Below are 16,429 nucleotides of genomic sequence, written 5' to 3'. Positions count from 1 at the left end.
GACGACCAGCGCCCAGCGCCTGCAACAAGGCCCACAGGCCTGGCTCTCCCCAGGGACGCTAGGACACTCACTCCATGAGACCCCGCTGAGCCGAGCCAGGTCCAGGCCACGACCCTCCATGTGCACCCAGACCGACCCCCCCACCCCTCGGCCTGGAGGATGGGGTGTGTGGGGGGGCGACACCCGCCTTCCCCAGAACACGGGGCCCACCCGCGGGGCCCGCTCCCTCACCCGTTCCTGCCACACAAGCAGAACCTTGACACCCAGATCCTGGGAGTGGGAGAGTCCATCGAGCGTCTCTGCCTGGGTCCTTCTCTCTTTGCACCACCTCCGCAAGGTCCCTCCTGTGTCTCTACCTCCTTCCCCACCGCCTTCCTCCGTGAGGGTCCCCCTGAGTCTATCTCTCTCTCTGCCTGTCTCTCCCTTTCACTCTCATCGGAGCAGCAGATGTCTCTGTGGGTCCCTGTTCATCCATCTCTCCTTCTCTCTTGTGCCTCTCTTGGCCTGTGAGGAGGCATCCCTGTCTCCATCTCCCACTCAATCCCTCTCTGGCCTTGACTCTCCTCTCTCTCTCTCTCTCTCTCTCTCTCTCTCACAGACACACACACACACACACAGAGAGAGAGACACACACTCACCCCTCTACCCCCCACCCAACCCCAGCCAACTCACTCTGGGCTGCAAGTCACCAGGTCCATGGTAGCCTGGAGACTGGGCAGTCACAGGTTCTCTCATCTCCCATCTAACTTCCCATGGATGTAAGAGTGGATTCACACATCACCCTTGAAGTGCGCGCAGGACTTCAGGGTGTGTGCTCAGCAGAGGCTGAGAGAGGGCCGAGGAGGCCACAGGGTCTTAGGAGTCTGCGCTGAGAGCCAAGCAAGAGAGCAGATGGCAAAAGAGGGCAGGCGCTCCTGAAAGAGGAGGAAGCAGCCTTCAGAGCAGGCAAGCGGTTCGGGGCCAGGGGGTTGCCATGGAGGACCAGGTGCCAAGAGGAGTTGAAGCCCGGCCGGTGGGGACAGGGAAGCAGAGGCCCCTTGGTCGCGGTCACCGGTCCACCTGCAGAGGACAGGACAAGACGCAGGGCCTGACGACCCGGTGGGCGCGTGTCCCCGCAACGCAACCACCGCTCCCCTCCCTCCCCCCTCTCCCCCCTGCAATGCTTGCAGGGGAGGGGGCTTTCCGTCTGGTGAGGCCGCCGACTAAGCTCCCACAGGGGTTTGAATCAGGGTGCTTCTTCCACAGGCGGTCCTTTCCTGGACACTGGACAGAGGGGTCTATGCCCTTCCTCAGGGCGGTGCTGTGCACGTGCTGGTCGTTGACTGGTACCAACAAGGCGCAGAGCCCTCCGACCTTGGCATTGGGTCCAAAGGGGGTGACTGCGGTGGCTTTGCAGAGTGGGCCCGAAACTCAGGGCGAGGCACGACCCCAGCGGCGCACTTCTGAGCCTGGCCGGGCGACTGACTGACTGGGAGCCACCGGGCCGCTGCCCCCGGCCACCCTCTGCCCGGTTTTCCCTGAGTCCCTGAGTGTGTTCCTCCCTCCTGCCCTCCCTGTGCGTGGCTCCACTCGCCAGGCACGCTCAGGGGACGTGTGTGGCCGGCGGCTGGCCATTGCCCAGTCGGACTGCATTTCCGCCTGGGGCGCTGGGCCTGTGTCAGGGTCCCTGGGGTGTCCGAGGGGGGTGCCCGCCTGCCTCTCCGCCCCTGGCTCTCTGGGCTCCGGGCTAGGCTAGGCTAGGTTCGCGCGCGCGGGACACTGAAACGGCCAGGGCTTCTGGGCTTCTCCGCCTGGCGAAAGGCGGGGTGGGCGTGGCGGTGGGGGGCCGGGGGTCCGTGGGGGGGTTGGGGTCGCGGGAGGCCTGGGCCTTGGCGAGGAGCGGCGGAGGAGGCCAGGCCACGCCAGGCCACGCCAGGCCGGGGCGGGGCGGGGCGATCCCTGCGGGCGCTTGGTGGGGCTCGCGGTAGGTGGAGCCAGGTGGAGAGGGGCGGTGTTGGAGGCGGGACTCAGCCAGTCCCAGTCTCCCAGGACCCCTGGGCCGCTGCCCGGTGGAGTCAGGTCGGAGCGGAGCGTGAGAGCCCCCAGCCTTGAGTTGAGTTGGGTTGGGCTGCGCTGTTGTGGGGCGGGCGAGGGAGGCCCCCTGCGACCACCCCCTCCGATTTCCCCCCTCCACCCCCCTCCCGTCCCCTGGACTGAAGGGTGGAACCCGGAGCAGGCTCTTGAGGCGCCCCCGGGCGGCCCTCCCCGTCTACGGCCATACCACCCTGAACGCGCCCGATCTCGTCTGATCTCGGAAGCTAAGCAGGGTCGGGCCTGGTTAGTACTTGGATGGGAGACCGCCTGGGAATACCGGGTGCTGTAGGCTTTTGCGCCCCCTTCCCACACACACTTTTAACTTGCGTGGCCCCGAGAGACAGGCCGTGACCCCCGGGCCCTCGGGCCAGGGCGCAGGCGCAGCCCTGGGCTGCCGGTCGCTGTCCCTTCAGGCCTGCGGCTGGCCTCCCGACGACCAGCGCCCAGCGCCTGCAACAAGGCCCACAGGCCTGGCTCTCCCCAGGGACGCTAGGACACTCACTCCATGAGACCCCGCTGAGCCGAGCCAGGTCCAGGCCACGACCCTCCATGTGCACCCAGACCGACCCCCCCACCCCTCGGCCTGGAGGATGGGGTGTGTGGGGGGGCGACACCCGCCTTCCCCAGAACACGGGGCCCACCCGCGGGGCCCGCTCCCTCACCCGTTCCTGCCACACAAGCAGAACCTTGACACCCAGATCCTGGGAGTGGGAGAGTCCATCGAGCGTCTCTGCCTGGGTCCTTCTCTCTTTGCACCACCTCCGCAAGGTCCCTCCTGTGTCTCTACCTCCTTCCCCACCGCCTTCCTCCGTGAGGGTCCCCCTGAGTCTATCTCTCTCTCTGCCTGTCTCTCCCTTTCACTCTCATCGGAGCAGCAGATGTCTCTGTGGGTCCCTGTTCATCCATCTCTCCTTCTCTCTTGTGCCTCTCTTGGCCTGTGAGGAGGCATCCCTGTCTCCATCTCCCACTCAATCCCTCTCTGGCCTTGACTCTCCTCTCTCTCTCTCTCTCTCTCTCTCTCTCTCTCTCACACACACACACACACACACACACACACAGAGAGACACACACTCACCCCTCTACCCCCCACCCAACCCCAGCCAACTCACTCTGGGCTGCAAGTCACCAGGTCCATGGTAGCCTGGAGACTGGGCAGTCACAGGTTCTCTCATCTCCCATCTAACTTCCCATGGATGTAAGAGTGGATTCACACATCACCCTTGAAGTGCGCGCAGGACTTCAGGGTGTGTGCTCAGCAGAGGCTGAGAGAGGGCCGAGGAGGCCACAGGGTCTTAGGAGTCTGCGCTGAGAGCCAAGCAAGAGAGCAGATGGCAAAAGAGGGCAGGCGCTCCTGAAAGAGGAGGAAGCAGCCTTCAGAGCAGGCAAGCGGTTCGGGGCCAGGGGGTTGCCATGGAGGACCAGGTGCCAAGAGGAGTTGAAGCCCGGCCGGTGGGGACAGGGAAGCAGAGGCCCCTTGGTCGCGGTCACCGGTCCACCTGCAGAGGACAGGACAAGACGCAGGGCCTGACGACCCGGTGGGCGCGTGTCCCCGCAACGCAACCACCGCTCCCCTCCCTCCCCCCTCTCCCCCCTGCAATGCTTGCAGGGGAGGGGGCTTTCCGTCTGGTGAGGCCGCCGACTAAGCTCCCACAGGGGTTTGAATCAGGGTGCTTCTTCCACAGGCGGTCCTTTCCTGGACACTGGACAGAGGGGTCTATGCCCTTCCTCAGGGCGGTGCTGTGCACGTGCTGGTCGTTGACTGGTACCAACAAGGCGCAGAGCCCTCCGACCTTGGCATTGGGTCCGAAGGGGGTGACTGCGGTGGCTTTGCAGAGTGGGCCCGAAACTCAGGGCGAGGCACGACCCCAGCGGCGCACTTCTGAGCCTGGCCGGGCGACTGACTGACTGGGAGCCACCGGGCCGCTGCCCCCGGCCACCCTCTGCCCGGTTTTCCCTGAGTCCCTGAGTGTGTTCCTCCCTCCTGCCCTCCCTGTGCGTGGCTCCACTCGCCAGGCACGCTCAGGGGACGTGTGTGGCCGGCGGCTGGCCATTGCCCAGTCGGACTGCATTTCCGCCTGGGGCGCTGGGCCTGTGTCAGGGTCCCTGGGGTGTCCGAGGGGGGTGCCCGCCTGCCTCTCCGCCCCTGGCTCTCTGGGCTCCGGGCTAGGCTAGGCTAGGTTCGCGCGCGCGGGACACTGAAACGGCCAGGGCTTCTGGGCTTCTCCGCCTGGCGAAAGGCGGGGTGGGCGTGGCGGTGGGGGGCCGGGGGTCCGTGGGGGGGTTGGGGTCGCGGGAGGCCTGGGCCTTGGCGAGGAGCGGCGGAGGAGGCCAGGCCACGCCAGGCCACGCCAGGCCGGGGCGGGGCGGGGCGATCCCTGCGGGCGCTTGGTGGGGCTCGCGGTAGGTGGAGCCAGGTGGAGAGCGGCGGTGTTGGAGGCGGGACTCAGCCAGTCCCAGTCTCCCAGGACCCCTGGGCCGCTGCCCGGTGGAGTCAGGTCGGAGCGGAGCGTGAGAGCCCCCAGCCTTGAGTTGAGTTGGGTTGGGCTGCGCTGTTGTGGGGCGGGCGAGGGAGGCCCCCTGCGACCACCACCTCCGATTTCCCCCCTCCACCCCCCTCCCGTCCCCTGGACTGAAGGGTGGAACCCGGAGCAGGCTCTTGAGGCGCCCCCGGGCGGCCCTCCCCGTCTACGGCCATACCACCCTGAACGCGCCTGATCTCATCTGATCTCGGAAGCTAAGCAGGGTCGGGCCTGGTTAGTACTTGGATGGGAGACCGCCTGGGAATACCGGGTGCTGTAGGCTTTTGCGCCCCCTTCCCACACACACTTTTAACTTGCGTGGCCCCGAGAGACAGGCCGTGACCCCCGGGCCCTCGGGCCAGGGCGCAGGCGCAGCCCTGGGCTGCCGGTCGCTGTCCCTTCAGGCCTGCGGCTGGCCTCCCGACGACCAGCGCCCAGCGCCTGCAACAAGGCCCACAGGCCTGGCTCTCCCCAGGGACGCTAGGACACTCACTCCATGAGACCCCGCTGAGCCGAGCCAGGTCCAGGCCACGACCCTCCATGTGCACCCAGACCGACCCCCCCACCCCTCGGCCTGGAGGATGGGGTGTGTGGGGGGGCGACACCCGCCTTCCCCAGAACACGGGGCCCACCCGCGGGGCCCGCTCCCTCACCCGTTCCTGCCACACAAGCAGAACCTTGACACCCACATCCTGGGAGTGGGAGAGTCCATCGAGCGTCTCTGCCTGGGTCCTTCTCTCTTTGCACCACCTCCGCAAGGTCCCTCCTGTGTCTCTACCTCCTTCCCCACCGCCTTCCTCCGTGAGGGTCCCCCTGAGTCTATCTCTCTCTCTGCCTGTCTCTCCCTTTCACTCTCATCGGAGCAGCAGATGTCTCTGTGGGTCCCTGTTCATCCATCTCTCCTTCTCTCTTGTGCCTCTCTTGGCCTGTGAGGAGGCATCCCTGTCTCCATCTCCCACTCAATCCCTCTCTGGCCTTGACTCTCCTCTCTCTCTCTCTCTCTCTCTCTCTCTCTCTCTCTCTCTCACACACACACACACACACACACACACACACAGAGAGAGAGACACACACTCACCCCTCTACCCCCCACCCAACCCCAGCCAACTCACTCTGGGCTGCAAGTCACCAGGTCCATGGTAGCCTGGAGACTGGGCAGTCACAGGTTCTCTCATCTCCCATCTAACTTCCCATGGATGTAAGAGTGGATTCACACATCACCCTTGAAGTGCGCGCAGGACTTCAGGGTGTGTGCTCAGCAGAGGCTGAGAGAGGGCCGAGGAGGCCACAGGGTCTTAGGAGTCTGCGCTGAGAGCCAAGCAAGAGAGCAGATGGCAAAAGAGGGCAGGCGCTCCTGAAAGAGGAGGAAGCAGCCTTCAGAGCAGGCAAGCGGTTCGGGGCCAGGGGGTTGCCATGGAGGACCAGGTGCCAAGAGGAGTTGAAGCCCGGCCGGTGGGGACAGGGAAGCAGAGGCCCCTTGGTCGCGGTCACCGGTCCACCTGCAGAGGACAGGACAAGACGCAGGGCCTGACGACCCGGTGGGCGCGTGTCCCCGCAACGCAACCACCGCTCCCCTCCCTCCCCCCTCTCCCCCCTGCAATGCTTGCAGGGGAGGGGGCTTTCCGTCTGGTGAGGCCGCCGACTAAGCTCCCACAGGGGTTTGAATCAGGGTGCTTCTTCCACAGGCGGTCCTTTCCTGGACACTGGACAGAGGGGTCTATGCCCTTCCTCAGGGCGGTGCTGTGCACGTGCTGGTCGTTGACTGGTACCAACAAGGCGCAGAGCCCTCCGACCTTGGCATTGGGTCCGAAGGGGGTGACTGCGGTGGCTTTGCAGAGTGGGCCCGAAACTCAGGGCGAGGCACGACCCCAGCGGCGCACTTCTGAGCCTGGCCGGGCGACTGACTGACTGGGAGCCAGCGGGCCGCTGCCCCCGGCCACCCTCTGCCCGGTTTTCCCTGAGTCCCTGAGTGTGTTCCTCCCTCCTGCCCTCCCTGTGCGTGGCTCCACTCGCCAGGCACGCTCAGGGGACGTGTGTGGCCGGCGGCTGGCCATTGCCCAGTCGGACTGCATTTCCGCCTGGGGCGCTGGGCCTGTGTCAGGGTCCCTGGGGTGTCCGAGGGGGGTGCCCGCCTGCCTCTCCGCCCCTGGCTCTCTGGGCTCCGGGCTAGGCTAGGCTAGGTTCGCGCGCGCGGGACACTGAAACGGCCAGGGCTTCTGGGCTTCTCCGCCTGGCGAAAGGCGGGGTGGGCGTGGCGGTGGGGGGCCGGGGGTCCGTGGGGGGGTTGGGGTCGCGGGAGGCCTGGGCCTTGGCGAGGAGCGGCGGAGGAGGCCAGGCCACGCCAGGCCACGCCAGGCCGGGGCGGGGCGGGGCGATCCCTGCGGGCGCTTGGTGGGGCTCGCGGTAGGTGGAGCCAGGTGGAGAGGGGCGGTGTTGGAGGCGGGACTCAGCCAGTCCCAGTCTCCCAGGACCCCTGGGCCGCTGCCCGGTGGAGTCAGGTCGGAGCGGAGCGTGAGAGCCCCCAGCCTTGAGTTGAGTTGGGTTGGGCTGCGCTGTTGTGGGGCGGGCGAGGGAGGCCCCCTGCGACCACCCCCTCCGATTTCCCCCCTCCACCCCCCTCCCGTCCCCTGGACTGAAGGGTGGAACCCGGAGCAGGCTCTTGAGGCGCCCCCGGGCGGCCCTCCCCGTCTACGGCCATACCACCCTGAACGCGCCTGATCTCATCTGATCTCGGAAGCTAAGCAGGGTCGGGCCTGGTTAGTACTTGGATGGGAGACCGCCTGGGAATACCGGGTGCTGTAGGCTTTTGCGCCCCCTTCCCACACACACTTTTAACTTGCGTGGCCCCGAGAGACAGGCCGTGACCCCCGGGCCCTCGGGCCAGGGCGCAGGCGCAGCCCTGGGCTGCCGGTCGCTGTCCCTTCAGGCCTGCGGCTGGCCTCCCGACGACCAGCGCCCAGCGCCTGCAACAAGGCCCACAGGCCTGGCTCTCCCCAGGGACGCTAGGACACTCACTCCATGAGACCCCGCTGAGCCGAGCCAGGTCCAGGCCACGACCCTCCATGTGCACCCAGACCGACCCCCCCACCCCTCGGCCTGGAGGATGGGGTGTGTGGGGGGGCGACACCCGCCTTCCCCAGAACACGGGGCCCACCCGCGGGGCCCGCTCCCTCACCCGTTCCTGCCACACAAGCAGAACCTTGACACCCAGATCCTGGGAGTGGGAGAGTCCATCGAGCGTCTCTGCCTGGGTCCTTCTCTCTTTGCACCACCTCCGCAAGGTCCCTCCTGTGTCTCTACCTCCTTCCCCACCGCCTTCCTCCGTGAGGGTCCCCCTGAGTCTATCTCTCTCTCTGCCTGTCTCTCCCTTTCACTCTCATCGGAGCAGCAGATGTCTCTGTGGGTCCCTGTTCATCCATCTCTCCTTCTCTCTTGTGCCTCTCTTGGCCTGTGAGGAGGCATCCCTGTCTCCATCTCCCACTCAATCCCTCTCTGGCCTTGACTCTCCTCTCTCTCTCTCTCTCTCTCTCTCTCTCTCTCTCACACACACACACACACACACACACACACAGAGAGAGACACACACTCACCCCTCTACCCCCCACCCAACCCCAGCCAACTCACTCTGGGCTGCAAGTCACCAGGTCCATGGTAGCCTGGAGACTGGGCAGTCACAGGTTCTCTCATCTCCCATCTAACTTCCCATGGATGTAAGAGTGGATTCACACATCACCCTTGAAGTGCGCGCAGGACTTCAGGGTGTGTGCTCAGCAGAGGCTGAGAGAGGGCCGAGGAGGCCACAGGGTCTTAGGAGTCTGCGCTGAGAGCCAAGCAAGAGAGCAGATGGCAAAAGAGGGCAGGCGCTCCTGAAAGAGGAGGAAGCAGCCTTCAGAGCAGGCAAGCGGTTCGGGGCCAGGGGGTTGCCATGGAGGACCAGGTGCCAAGAGGAGTTGAAGCCCGGCCGGTGGGGACAGGGAAGCAGAGGCCCCTTGGTCGCGGTCACCGGTCCACCTGCAGAGGACAGGACAAGACGCAGGGCCTGACGACCCGGTGGGCGCGTGTCCCCGCAACGCAACCACCGCTCCCCTCCCTCCCCCCTCTCCCCCCTGCAATGCTTGCAGGGGAGGGGGCTTTCCGTCTGGTGAGGCCGCCGACTAAGCTCCCACAGGGGTTTGAATCAGGGTGCTTCTTCCACAGGCGGTCCTTTCCTGGACACTGGACAGAGGGGTCTATGCCCTTCCTCAGGGCGGTGCTGTGCACGTGCTGGTCGTTGACTGGTACCAACAAGGCGCAGAGCCCTCCGACCTTGGCATTGGGTCCGAAGGGGGTGACTGCGGTGGCTTTGCAGAGTGGGCCCGAAACTCAGGGCGAGGCACGACCCCAGCGGCGCACTTCTGAGCCTGGCCGGGCGACTGACTGACTGGGAGCCAGCGGGCCGCTGCCCCCGGCCACCCTCTGCCCGGTTTTCCCTGAGTCCCTGAGTGTGTTCCTCCCTCCTGCCCTCCCTGTGCGTGGCTCCACTCGCCAGGCACGCTCAGGGGACGTGTGTGGCCGGCGGCTGGCCATTGCCCAGTCGGACTGCATTTCCGCCTGGGGCGCTGGGCCTGTGTCAGGGTCCCTGGGGTGTCCGAGGGGGGTGCCCGCCTGCCTCTCCGCCCCTGGCTCTCTGGGCTCCGGGCTAGGCTAGGCTAGGTTCGCGCGCGCGGGACACTGAAACGGCCAGGGCTTCTGGGCTTCTCCGCCTGGCGAAAGGCGGGGTGGGCGTGGCGGTGGGGGGCCGGGGGTCCGTGGGGGGGTTGGGGTCGCGGGAGGCCTGGGCCTTGGCGAGGAGCGGCGGAGGAGGCCAGGCCACGCCAGGCCACGCCAGGCCGGGGCGGGGCGGGGCGATCCCTGCGGGCGCTTGGTGGGGCTCGCGGTAGGTGGAGCCAGGTGGAGAGGGGCGGTGTTGGAGGCGGGACTCAGCCAGTCCCAGTCTCCCAGGACCCCTGGGCCGCTGCCCGGTGGAGTCAGGTCGGAGCGGAGCGTGAGAGCCCCCAGCCTTGAGTTGAGTTGGGTTGGGCTGCGCTGTTGTGGGGCGGGCGAGGGAGGCCCCCTGCGACCACCCCCTCCGATTTCCCCCCTCCACCCCCCTCCCGTCCCCTGGACTGAAGGGTGGAACCCGGAGCAGGCTCTTGAGGCGCCCCCGGGCGGCCCTCCCCGTCTACGGCCATACCACCCTGAACGCGCCCGATCTCATCTGATCTCGGAAGCTAAGCAGGGTCGGGCCTGGTTAGTACTTGGATGGGAGACCGCCTGGGAATACCGGGTGCTGTAGGCTTTTGCGCCCCCTTCCCACACACACTTTTAACTTGCGTGGCCCCGAGAGACAGGCCGTGACCCCCGGGCCCTCGGGCCAGGGCGCAGGCGCAGCCCTGGGCTGCCGGTCGCTGTCCCTTCAGGCCTGCGGCTGGCCTCCCGACGACCAGCGCCCAGCGCCTGCAACAAGGCCCACAGGCCTGGCTCTCCCCAGGGACGCTAGGACACTCACTCCATGAGACCCCGCTGAGCCGAGCCAGGTCCAGGCCACGACCCTCCATGTGCACCCAGACCGACCCCCCCACCCCTCGGCCTGGAGGATGGGGTGTGTGGGGGGGCGACACCCGCCTTCCCCAGAACACGGGGCCCACCCGCGGGGCCCGCTCCCTCACCCGTTCCTGCCACACAAGCAGAACCTTGACACCCACATCCTGGGAGTGGGAGAGTCCATCGAGCGTCTCTGCCTGGGTCCTTCTCTCTTTGCACCACCTCCGTAAGGTCCCTCCTGTGTCTCTACCTCCTTCCCCACCGCCTTCCTCCGTGAGGGTCCCCCTGAGTCTATCTCTCTCTCTGCCTGTCTCTCCCTTTCACTCTCATCGGAGCAGCAGATGTCTCTGTGGGTCCCTGTTCATCCATCTCTCCTTCTCTCTTGTGCCTCTCTTGGCCTGTGAGGAGGCATCCCTGTCTCCATCTCCCACTCAATCCCTCTCTGGCCTTGACTCTCCTCTCTCTCTCTCTCTCTCTCTCTCTCTCTCTCACACACACACACACACACACACACACACACAGAGACACACACTCACCCCTCTACCCCCCACCCAACCCCAGCCAACTCACTCTGGGCTGCAAGTCACCAGGTCCATGGTAGCCTGGAGACTGGGCAGTCACAGGTTCTCTCATCTCCCATCTAACTTCCCATGGATGTAAGAGTGGATTCACACATCACCCTTGAAGTGCGCGCAGGACTTCAGGGTGTGTGCTCAGCAGAGGCTGAGAGAGGGCCGAGGAGGCCACAGGGTCTTAGGAGTCTGCGCTGAGAGCCAAGCAAGAGAGCAGATGGCAAAAGAGGGCAGGCGCTCCTGAAAGAGGAGGAAGCAGCCTTCAGAGCAGGCAAGCGGTTCGGGGCCAGGGGGTTGCCATGGAGGACCAGGTGCCAAGAGGAGTTGAAGCCCGGCCGGTGGGGACAGGGAAGCAGAGGCCCCTTGGTCGCGGTCACCGGTCCACCTGCAGAGGACAGGACAAGACGCAGGGCCTGACGACCCGGTGGGCGCGTGTCCCCGCAACGCAACCACCGCTCCCCTCCCTCCCCCCTCTCCCCCCTGCAATGCTTGCAGGGGAGGGGGCTTTCCGTCTGGTGAGGCCGCCGACTAAGCTCCCACAGGGGTTTGAATCAGGGTGCTTCTTCCACAGGCGGTCCTTTCCTGGACACTGGACAGAGGGGTCTATGCCCTTCCTCAGGGCGGTGCTGTGCACGTGCTGGTCGTTGACTGGTACCAACAAGGCGCAGAGCCCTCCGACCTTGGCATTGGGTCCGAAGGGGGTGACTGCGGTGGCTTTGCAGAGTGGGCCCGAAACTCAGGGCGAGGCACGACCCCAGCGGCGCACTTCTGAGCCTGGCCGGGCGACTGACTGACTGGGAGCCAGCGGGCCGCTGCCCCCGGCCACCCTCTGCCCGGTTTTCCCTGAGTCCCTGAGTGTGTTCCTCCCTCCTGCCCTCCCTGTGCGTGGCTCCACTCGCCAGGCACGCTCAGGGGACGTGTGTGGCCGGCGGCTGGCCATTGCCCAGTCGGACTGCATTTCCGCCTGGGGCGCAGGGCCTGTGTCAGGGTCCCTGGGGTGTCCGAGGGGGGTGCCCGCCTGCCTCTCCGCCCCTGGCTCTCTGGGCTCCGGGCTAGGCTAGGCTAGGTTCGCGCGCGCGGGACACTGAAACGGCCAGGGCTTCTGGGCTTCTCCGCCTGGCGAAAGGCGGGGTGGGCGTGGCGGTGGGGGGCCGGGGGTCCGTGGGGGGGTTGGGGTCGCGGGAGGCCTGGGCCTTGGCGAGGAGCGGCGGAGGAGGCCAGGCCACGCCAGGCCACACCAGGCCGGGGCGGGGCGGGGCGGGGCGATCCCTGCGGGCGCTTGGTGGGGCTCGCGGTAGGTGGAGCCAGGTGGAGAGGGGCGGTGTTGGAGGCGGGACTCAGCCAGTCCCAGTCTCCCAGGACCCCTGGGCCGCTGCCCGGTGGAGTCAGGTCGGAGCGGAGCGTGAGAGCCCCCAGCCTTGAGTTGAGTTGGGTTGGGCTGCGCTGTTGTGGGGCGGGCGAGGGAGGCCCCCTGCGACCACCCCCTCCGATTTCCCCCCTCCACCCCCCTCCCGTCCCCTGGACTGAAGGGTGGAACCCGGAGCAGGCTCTTGAGGCGCCCCCGGGCGGCCCTCCCCGTCTACGGCCATACCACCCTGAACGCGCCTGATCTCATCTGATCTCGGAAGCTAAGCAGGGTCGGGCCTGGTTAGTACTTGGATGGGAGACCGCCTGGGAATACCGGGTGCTGTAGGCTTTTGCGCCCCCTTCCCACACACACTTTTAACTTGCGTGGCCCCGAGAGACAGGCCGTGACCCCCGGGCCCTCGGGCCAGGGCGCAGGCGCAGCCCTGGGCTGCCGGTCGCTGTCCCTTCAGGCCTGCGGCTGGCCTCCCGACGACCAGCGCCCAGCGCCTGCAACAAGGCCCACAGGCCTGGCTCTCCCCAGGGACGCTAGGACACTCACTCCATGAGACCCCGCTGAGCCGAGCCAGGTCCAGGCCACGACCCTCCATGTGCACCCAGACCGACCCCCCCACCCCTCGGCCTGGAGGATGGGGTGTGTGGGGGGGCGACACCCGCCTTCCCCAGAACACGGGGCCCACCCGCGGGGCCCGCTCCCTCACCCGTTCCTGCCACACAAGCAGAACCTTGACACCCAGATCCTGGGAGTGGGAGAGTCCATCGAGCGTCTCTGCCTGGGTCCTTCTCTCTTTGCACCACCTCCGTAAGGTCCCTCCTGTGTCTCTACCTCCTTCCCCACCGCCTTCCTCCGTGAGGGTCCCCCTGAGTCTATCTCTCTCTCTGCCTGTCTCTCCCTTTCACTCTCATCGGAGCAGCAGATGTCTCTGTGGGTCCCTGTTCATCCATCTCTCCTTCTCTCTTGTGCCTCTCTTGGCCTGTGAGGAGGCATCCCTGTCTCCATCTCCCACTCAATCCCTCTCTGGCCTTGACTCTCCTCTCTCTCTCTCTCTCTCTCTCTCTCTCTCACACACACACACACACACACACACACACACAGAGACACACACTCACCCCTCTACCCCCCACCCAACCCCAGCCAACTCACTCTGGGCTGCAAGTCACCAGGTCCATGGTAGCCTGGAGACTGGGCAGTCACAGGTTCTCTCATCTCCCATCTAACTTCCCATGGATGTAAGAGTGGATTCACACATCACCCTTGAAGTGCGCGCAGGACTTCAGGGTGTGTGCTCAGCAGAGGCTGAGAGAGGGCCGAGGAGGCCACAGGGTCTTAGGAGTCTGCGCTGAGAGCCAAGCAAGAGAGCAGATGGCAAAAGAGGGCAGGCGCTCCTGAAAGAGGAGGAAGCAGCCTTCAGAGCAGGCAAGCGGTTCGGGGCCAGGGGGTTGCCATGGAGGACCAGGTGCCAAGAGGAGTTGAAGCCCGGCCGGTGGGGACAGGGAAGCAGAGGCCCCTTGGTCGCGGTCACCGGTCCACCTGCAGAGGACAGGACAAGACGCAGGGCCTGACGACCCGGTGGGCGCGTGTCCCCGCAACGCAACCACCGCTCCCCTCCCTCCCCCCTCTCCCCCCTGCAATGCTTGCAGGGGAGGGGGCTTTCCGTCTGGTGAGGCCGCCGACTAAGCTCCCACAGGGGTTTGAATCAGGGTGCTTCTTCCACAGGCGGTCCTTTCCTGGACACTGGACAGAGGGGTCTATGCCCTTCCTCAGGGCGGTGCTGTGCACGTGCTGGTCGTTGACTGGTACCAACAAGGCGCAGAGCCCTCCGACCTTGGCATTGGGTCCGAAGGGGGTGACTGCGGTGGCTTTGCAGAGTGGGCCCGAAACTCAGGGCGAGGCACGACCCCAGCGGCGCACTTCTGAGCCTGGCCGGGCGACTGACTGACTGGGAGCCAGCGGGCCGCTGCCCCCGGCCACCCTCTGCCCGGTTTTCCCTGAGTCCCTGAGTGTGTTCCTCCCTCCTGCCCTCCCTGTGCGTGGCTCCACTCGCCAGGCACGCTCAGGGGACGTGTGTGGCCGGCGGCTGGCCATTGCCCAGTCGGACTGCATTTCCGCCTGGGGCGCTCGGCCTGTGTCAGGGTCCCTGGGGTGTCCGAGGGGGGTGCCCGCCTGCCTCTCCGCCCCTGGCTCTCTGGGCTCCGGGCTAGGCTAGGCTAGGTTCGCGCGCGCGGGACACTGAAACGGCCAGGGCTTCTGGGCTTCTCCGCCTGGCGAAAGGCGGGGTGGGCGTGGCGGTGGGGGGCCGGGGGTCCGTGGGGGGGTTGGGGTCGCGGGAGGCCTGGGCCTTGGCGAGGAGCGGCGGAGGAGGCCAGGCCACGCCAGGCCACACCAGGCCGGGGCGGGGCGGGGCGATCCCTGCGGGCGCTTGGTGGGGCTCGCGGTAGGTGGAGCCAGGTGGAGAGGGGCGGTGTTGGAGGCGGGACTCAGCCAGTCCCAGTCTCCCAGGACCCCTGGGCCGCTGCCCGGTGGAGTCAGGTCGGAGCGGAGCGTGAGAGCCCCCAGCCTTGAGTTGAGTTGGGTTGGGCTGCGCTGTTGTGGGGCGGGCGAGGGAGGCCCCCTGCGACCACCCCCTCCGATTTCCCCCCTCCACCCCCCTCCCGTCCCCTGGACTGAAGGGTGGAACCCGGAGCAGGCTCTTGAGGCGCCCCCGGGCGGCCCTCCCCGTCTACGGCCATACCACCCTGAACGTGCCCGATCTCATCTGATCTCGGAAGCTAAGCAGGGTCGGGCCTGGTTAGTACTTGGATGGGAGACCGCCTGGGAATACCGGGTGCTGTAGGCTTTTGCGCCCCCTTCCCACACACACTTTTAACTTGCGTGGCCCCGAGAGACAGGCCGTGACCCCCGGGCCCTCGGGCCAGGGCGCAGGCGCAGCCCTGGGCTGCCGGTCGCTGTCCCTTCAGGCCTGCGGCTGGCCTCCCGACGACCAGCGCCCAGCGCCTGCAACAAGGCCCACAGGCCTGGCTCTCCCCAGGGACGCTAGGACACTCACTCCATGAGACCCCGCTGAGCCGAGCCAGGTCCAGGCCACGACCCTCCATGTGCACCCAGACCGACCCCCCCACCCCTCGGCCTGGAGGATGGGGTGTGTGGGGGGGCGACACCCGCCTTCCCCAGAACACGGGGCCCACCCGCGGGGCCCGCTCCCTCACCCGTTCCTGCCACACAAGCAGAACCTTGACACCCAGATCCTGGGAGTGGGAGAGTCCATCGAGCGTCTCTGCCTGGGTCCTTCTCTCTTTGCACCACCTCCGTAAGGTCCCTCCTGTGTCTCTACCTCCTTCCCCACCGCCTTCCTCCGTGAGGGTCCCCCTGAGTCAATCTCTCTCTCTGCCTGTCTCTCCCTTTCACTCTCATCGGAGCAGCAGATGTCTCTGTGGGTCCCTGTTCATCCATCTCTCCTTCTCTCTTGTGCCTCTCTTGGCCTGTGAGGAGGCATCCCTGTCTCCATCTCCCACTCAATCCCTCTCTGGCCTTGACTCTCCTCTCTCTCTCTCTCTCTCTCTCTCTCTCACACACACACACACACACACACACACACACACAGAGACACACACTCACCCCTCTACCCCCCACCCAACCCCAGCCAACTCACTCTGGGCTGCAAGTCACCAGGTCCATGGTAGCCTGGAGACTGGGCAGTCACAGGTTCTCTCATCTCCCATCTAACTTCCCATGGATGTAAGAGTGGATTCACACATCACCCTTGAAGTGCGCGCAGGACTTCAGGGTGTGTGCTCAGCAGAGGCTGAGAGAGGGCCGAGGAGGCCACAGGGTCTTAGGAGTCTGCGCTGAGAGCCAAGCAAGAGAGCAGATGGCAAAAGAGGGCAGGCGCTCCTGAAAGAGGAGGAAGCAGCCTTCAGAGCAGGCAAGCGGTTCGGGGCCAGGGGGTTGCCATGGAGGACCAGGTGCCAAGAGGAGTTGAAGCCCGGCCGGTGGGGACAGGGAAGCAGAGGCCCCTTGGTCGCGGTCACCGGTCCACCTGCAGAGGACAGGACAAGACGCAGGGCCTGACGACCCGGTGGGCGCGTGTCCCCGCAACGCAACCACCGCTCCCCTCCCTCCCCCCTCTCCCCCCTGCAATGCTTGCAGGGGAGGGGGCTTTCCGTCTGGTGAGGCCGCCGACTAAGCTCCCACAGGGGTTTGAATCAGGGTGCTTCTTCCACAGGCGGTCCTTTCCTGGACACTGGACAGAGGGGTCTATGCCCTTCCTCAGGGCGGTGCTGTGCACGTGCTGGTCGTTGACTGGTACCAACAAGGCGCAGAGCCCTCCGACCTTGGCA

At 66.3% G+C, this 16,429-nt stretch overlaps 6 non-coding genes across 6 annotated transcripts; all 6 read left to right on the top strand.

Moving 5' to 3' along the window:
* Nucleotides 1-2,246: 2,246 nt before the first annotated feature.
* LOC139703913 (5S ribosomal RNA) lies at nucleotides 2,247-2,365 on the top strand. Its single transcript, XR_011705991.1, has one exon. It is a non-coding gene; the product is annotated as a 5S ribosomal RNA (ribosomal RNA).
* A 2,391-nt stretch (nucleotides 2,366-4,756) lies between these two features.
* On the top strand, nucleotides 4,757-4,875 carry LOC139703844 (5S ribosomal RNA). Its single transcript, XR_011705923.1, has one exon. It is a non-coding gene; the product is annotated as a 5S ribosomal RNA (ribosomal RNA).
* A 2,403-nt stretch (nucleotides 4,876-7,278) lies between these two features.
* Nucleotides 7,279-7,397, top strand: LOC139703843 (5S ribosomal RNA). The gene has a single exon (XR_011705922.1). It is a non-coding gene; the product is annotated as a 5S ribosomal RNA (ribosomal RNA).
* A 2,393-nt stretch (nucleotides 7,398-9,790) lies between these two features.
* On the top strand, nucleotides 9,791-9,909 carry LOC139703885 (5S ribosomal RNA). The gene has a single exon (XR_011705963.1). It is a non-coding gene; the product is annotated as a 5S ribosomal RNA (ribosomal RNA).
* A 2,394-nt stretch (nucleotides 9,910-12,303) lies between these two features.
* LOC139703841 (5S ribosomal RNA) lies at nucleotides 12,304-12,422 on the top strand. The gene has a single exon (XR_011705920.1). It is a non-coding gene; the product is annotated as a 5S ribosomal RNA (ribosomal RNA).
* Nucleotides 12,423-14,809: 2,387 nt separating this feature from the next.
* LOC139703839 (5S ribosomal RNA) lies at nucleotides 14,810-14,928 on the top strand. The gene has a single exon (XR_011705918.1). It is a non-coding gene; the product is annotated as a 5S ribosomal RNA (ribosomal RNA).
* Nucleotides 14,929-16,429: the final 1,501 nt, after the last annotated feature.

The sequence above is a fragment of the Marmota flaviventris genome, unplaced genomic scaffold, assembly GCF_047511675.1.
Source record: "Marmota flaviventris isolate mMarFla1 unplaced genomic scaffold, mMarFla1.hap1 Scaffold_132, whole genome shotgun sequence".
NCBI lineage: Eukaryota > Metazoa > Chordata > Mammalia > Rodentia > Sciuridae > Marmota > Marmota flaviventris.
Note: the sequence above shows the minus strand (reverse complement) of the source record. Positions and strands in the feature narration are given on the sequence as shown.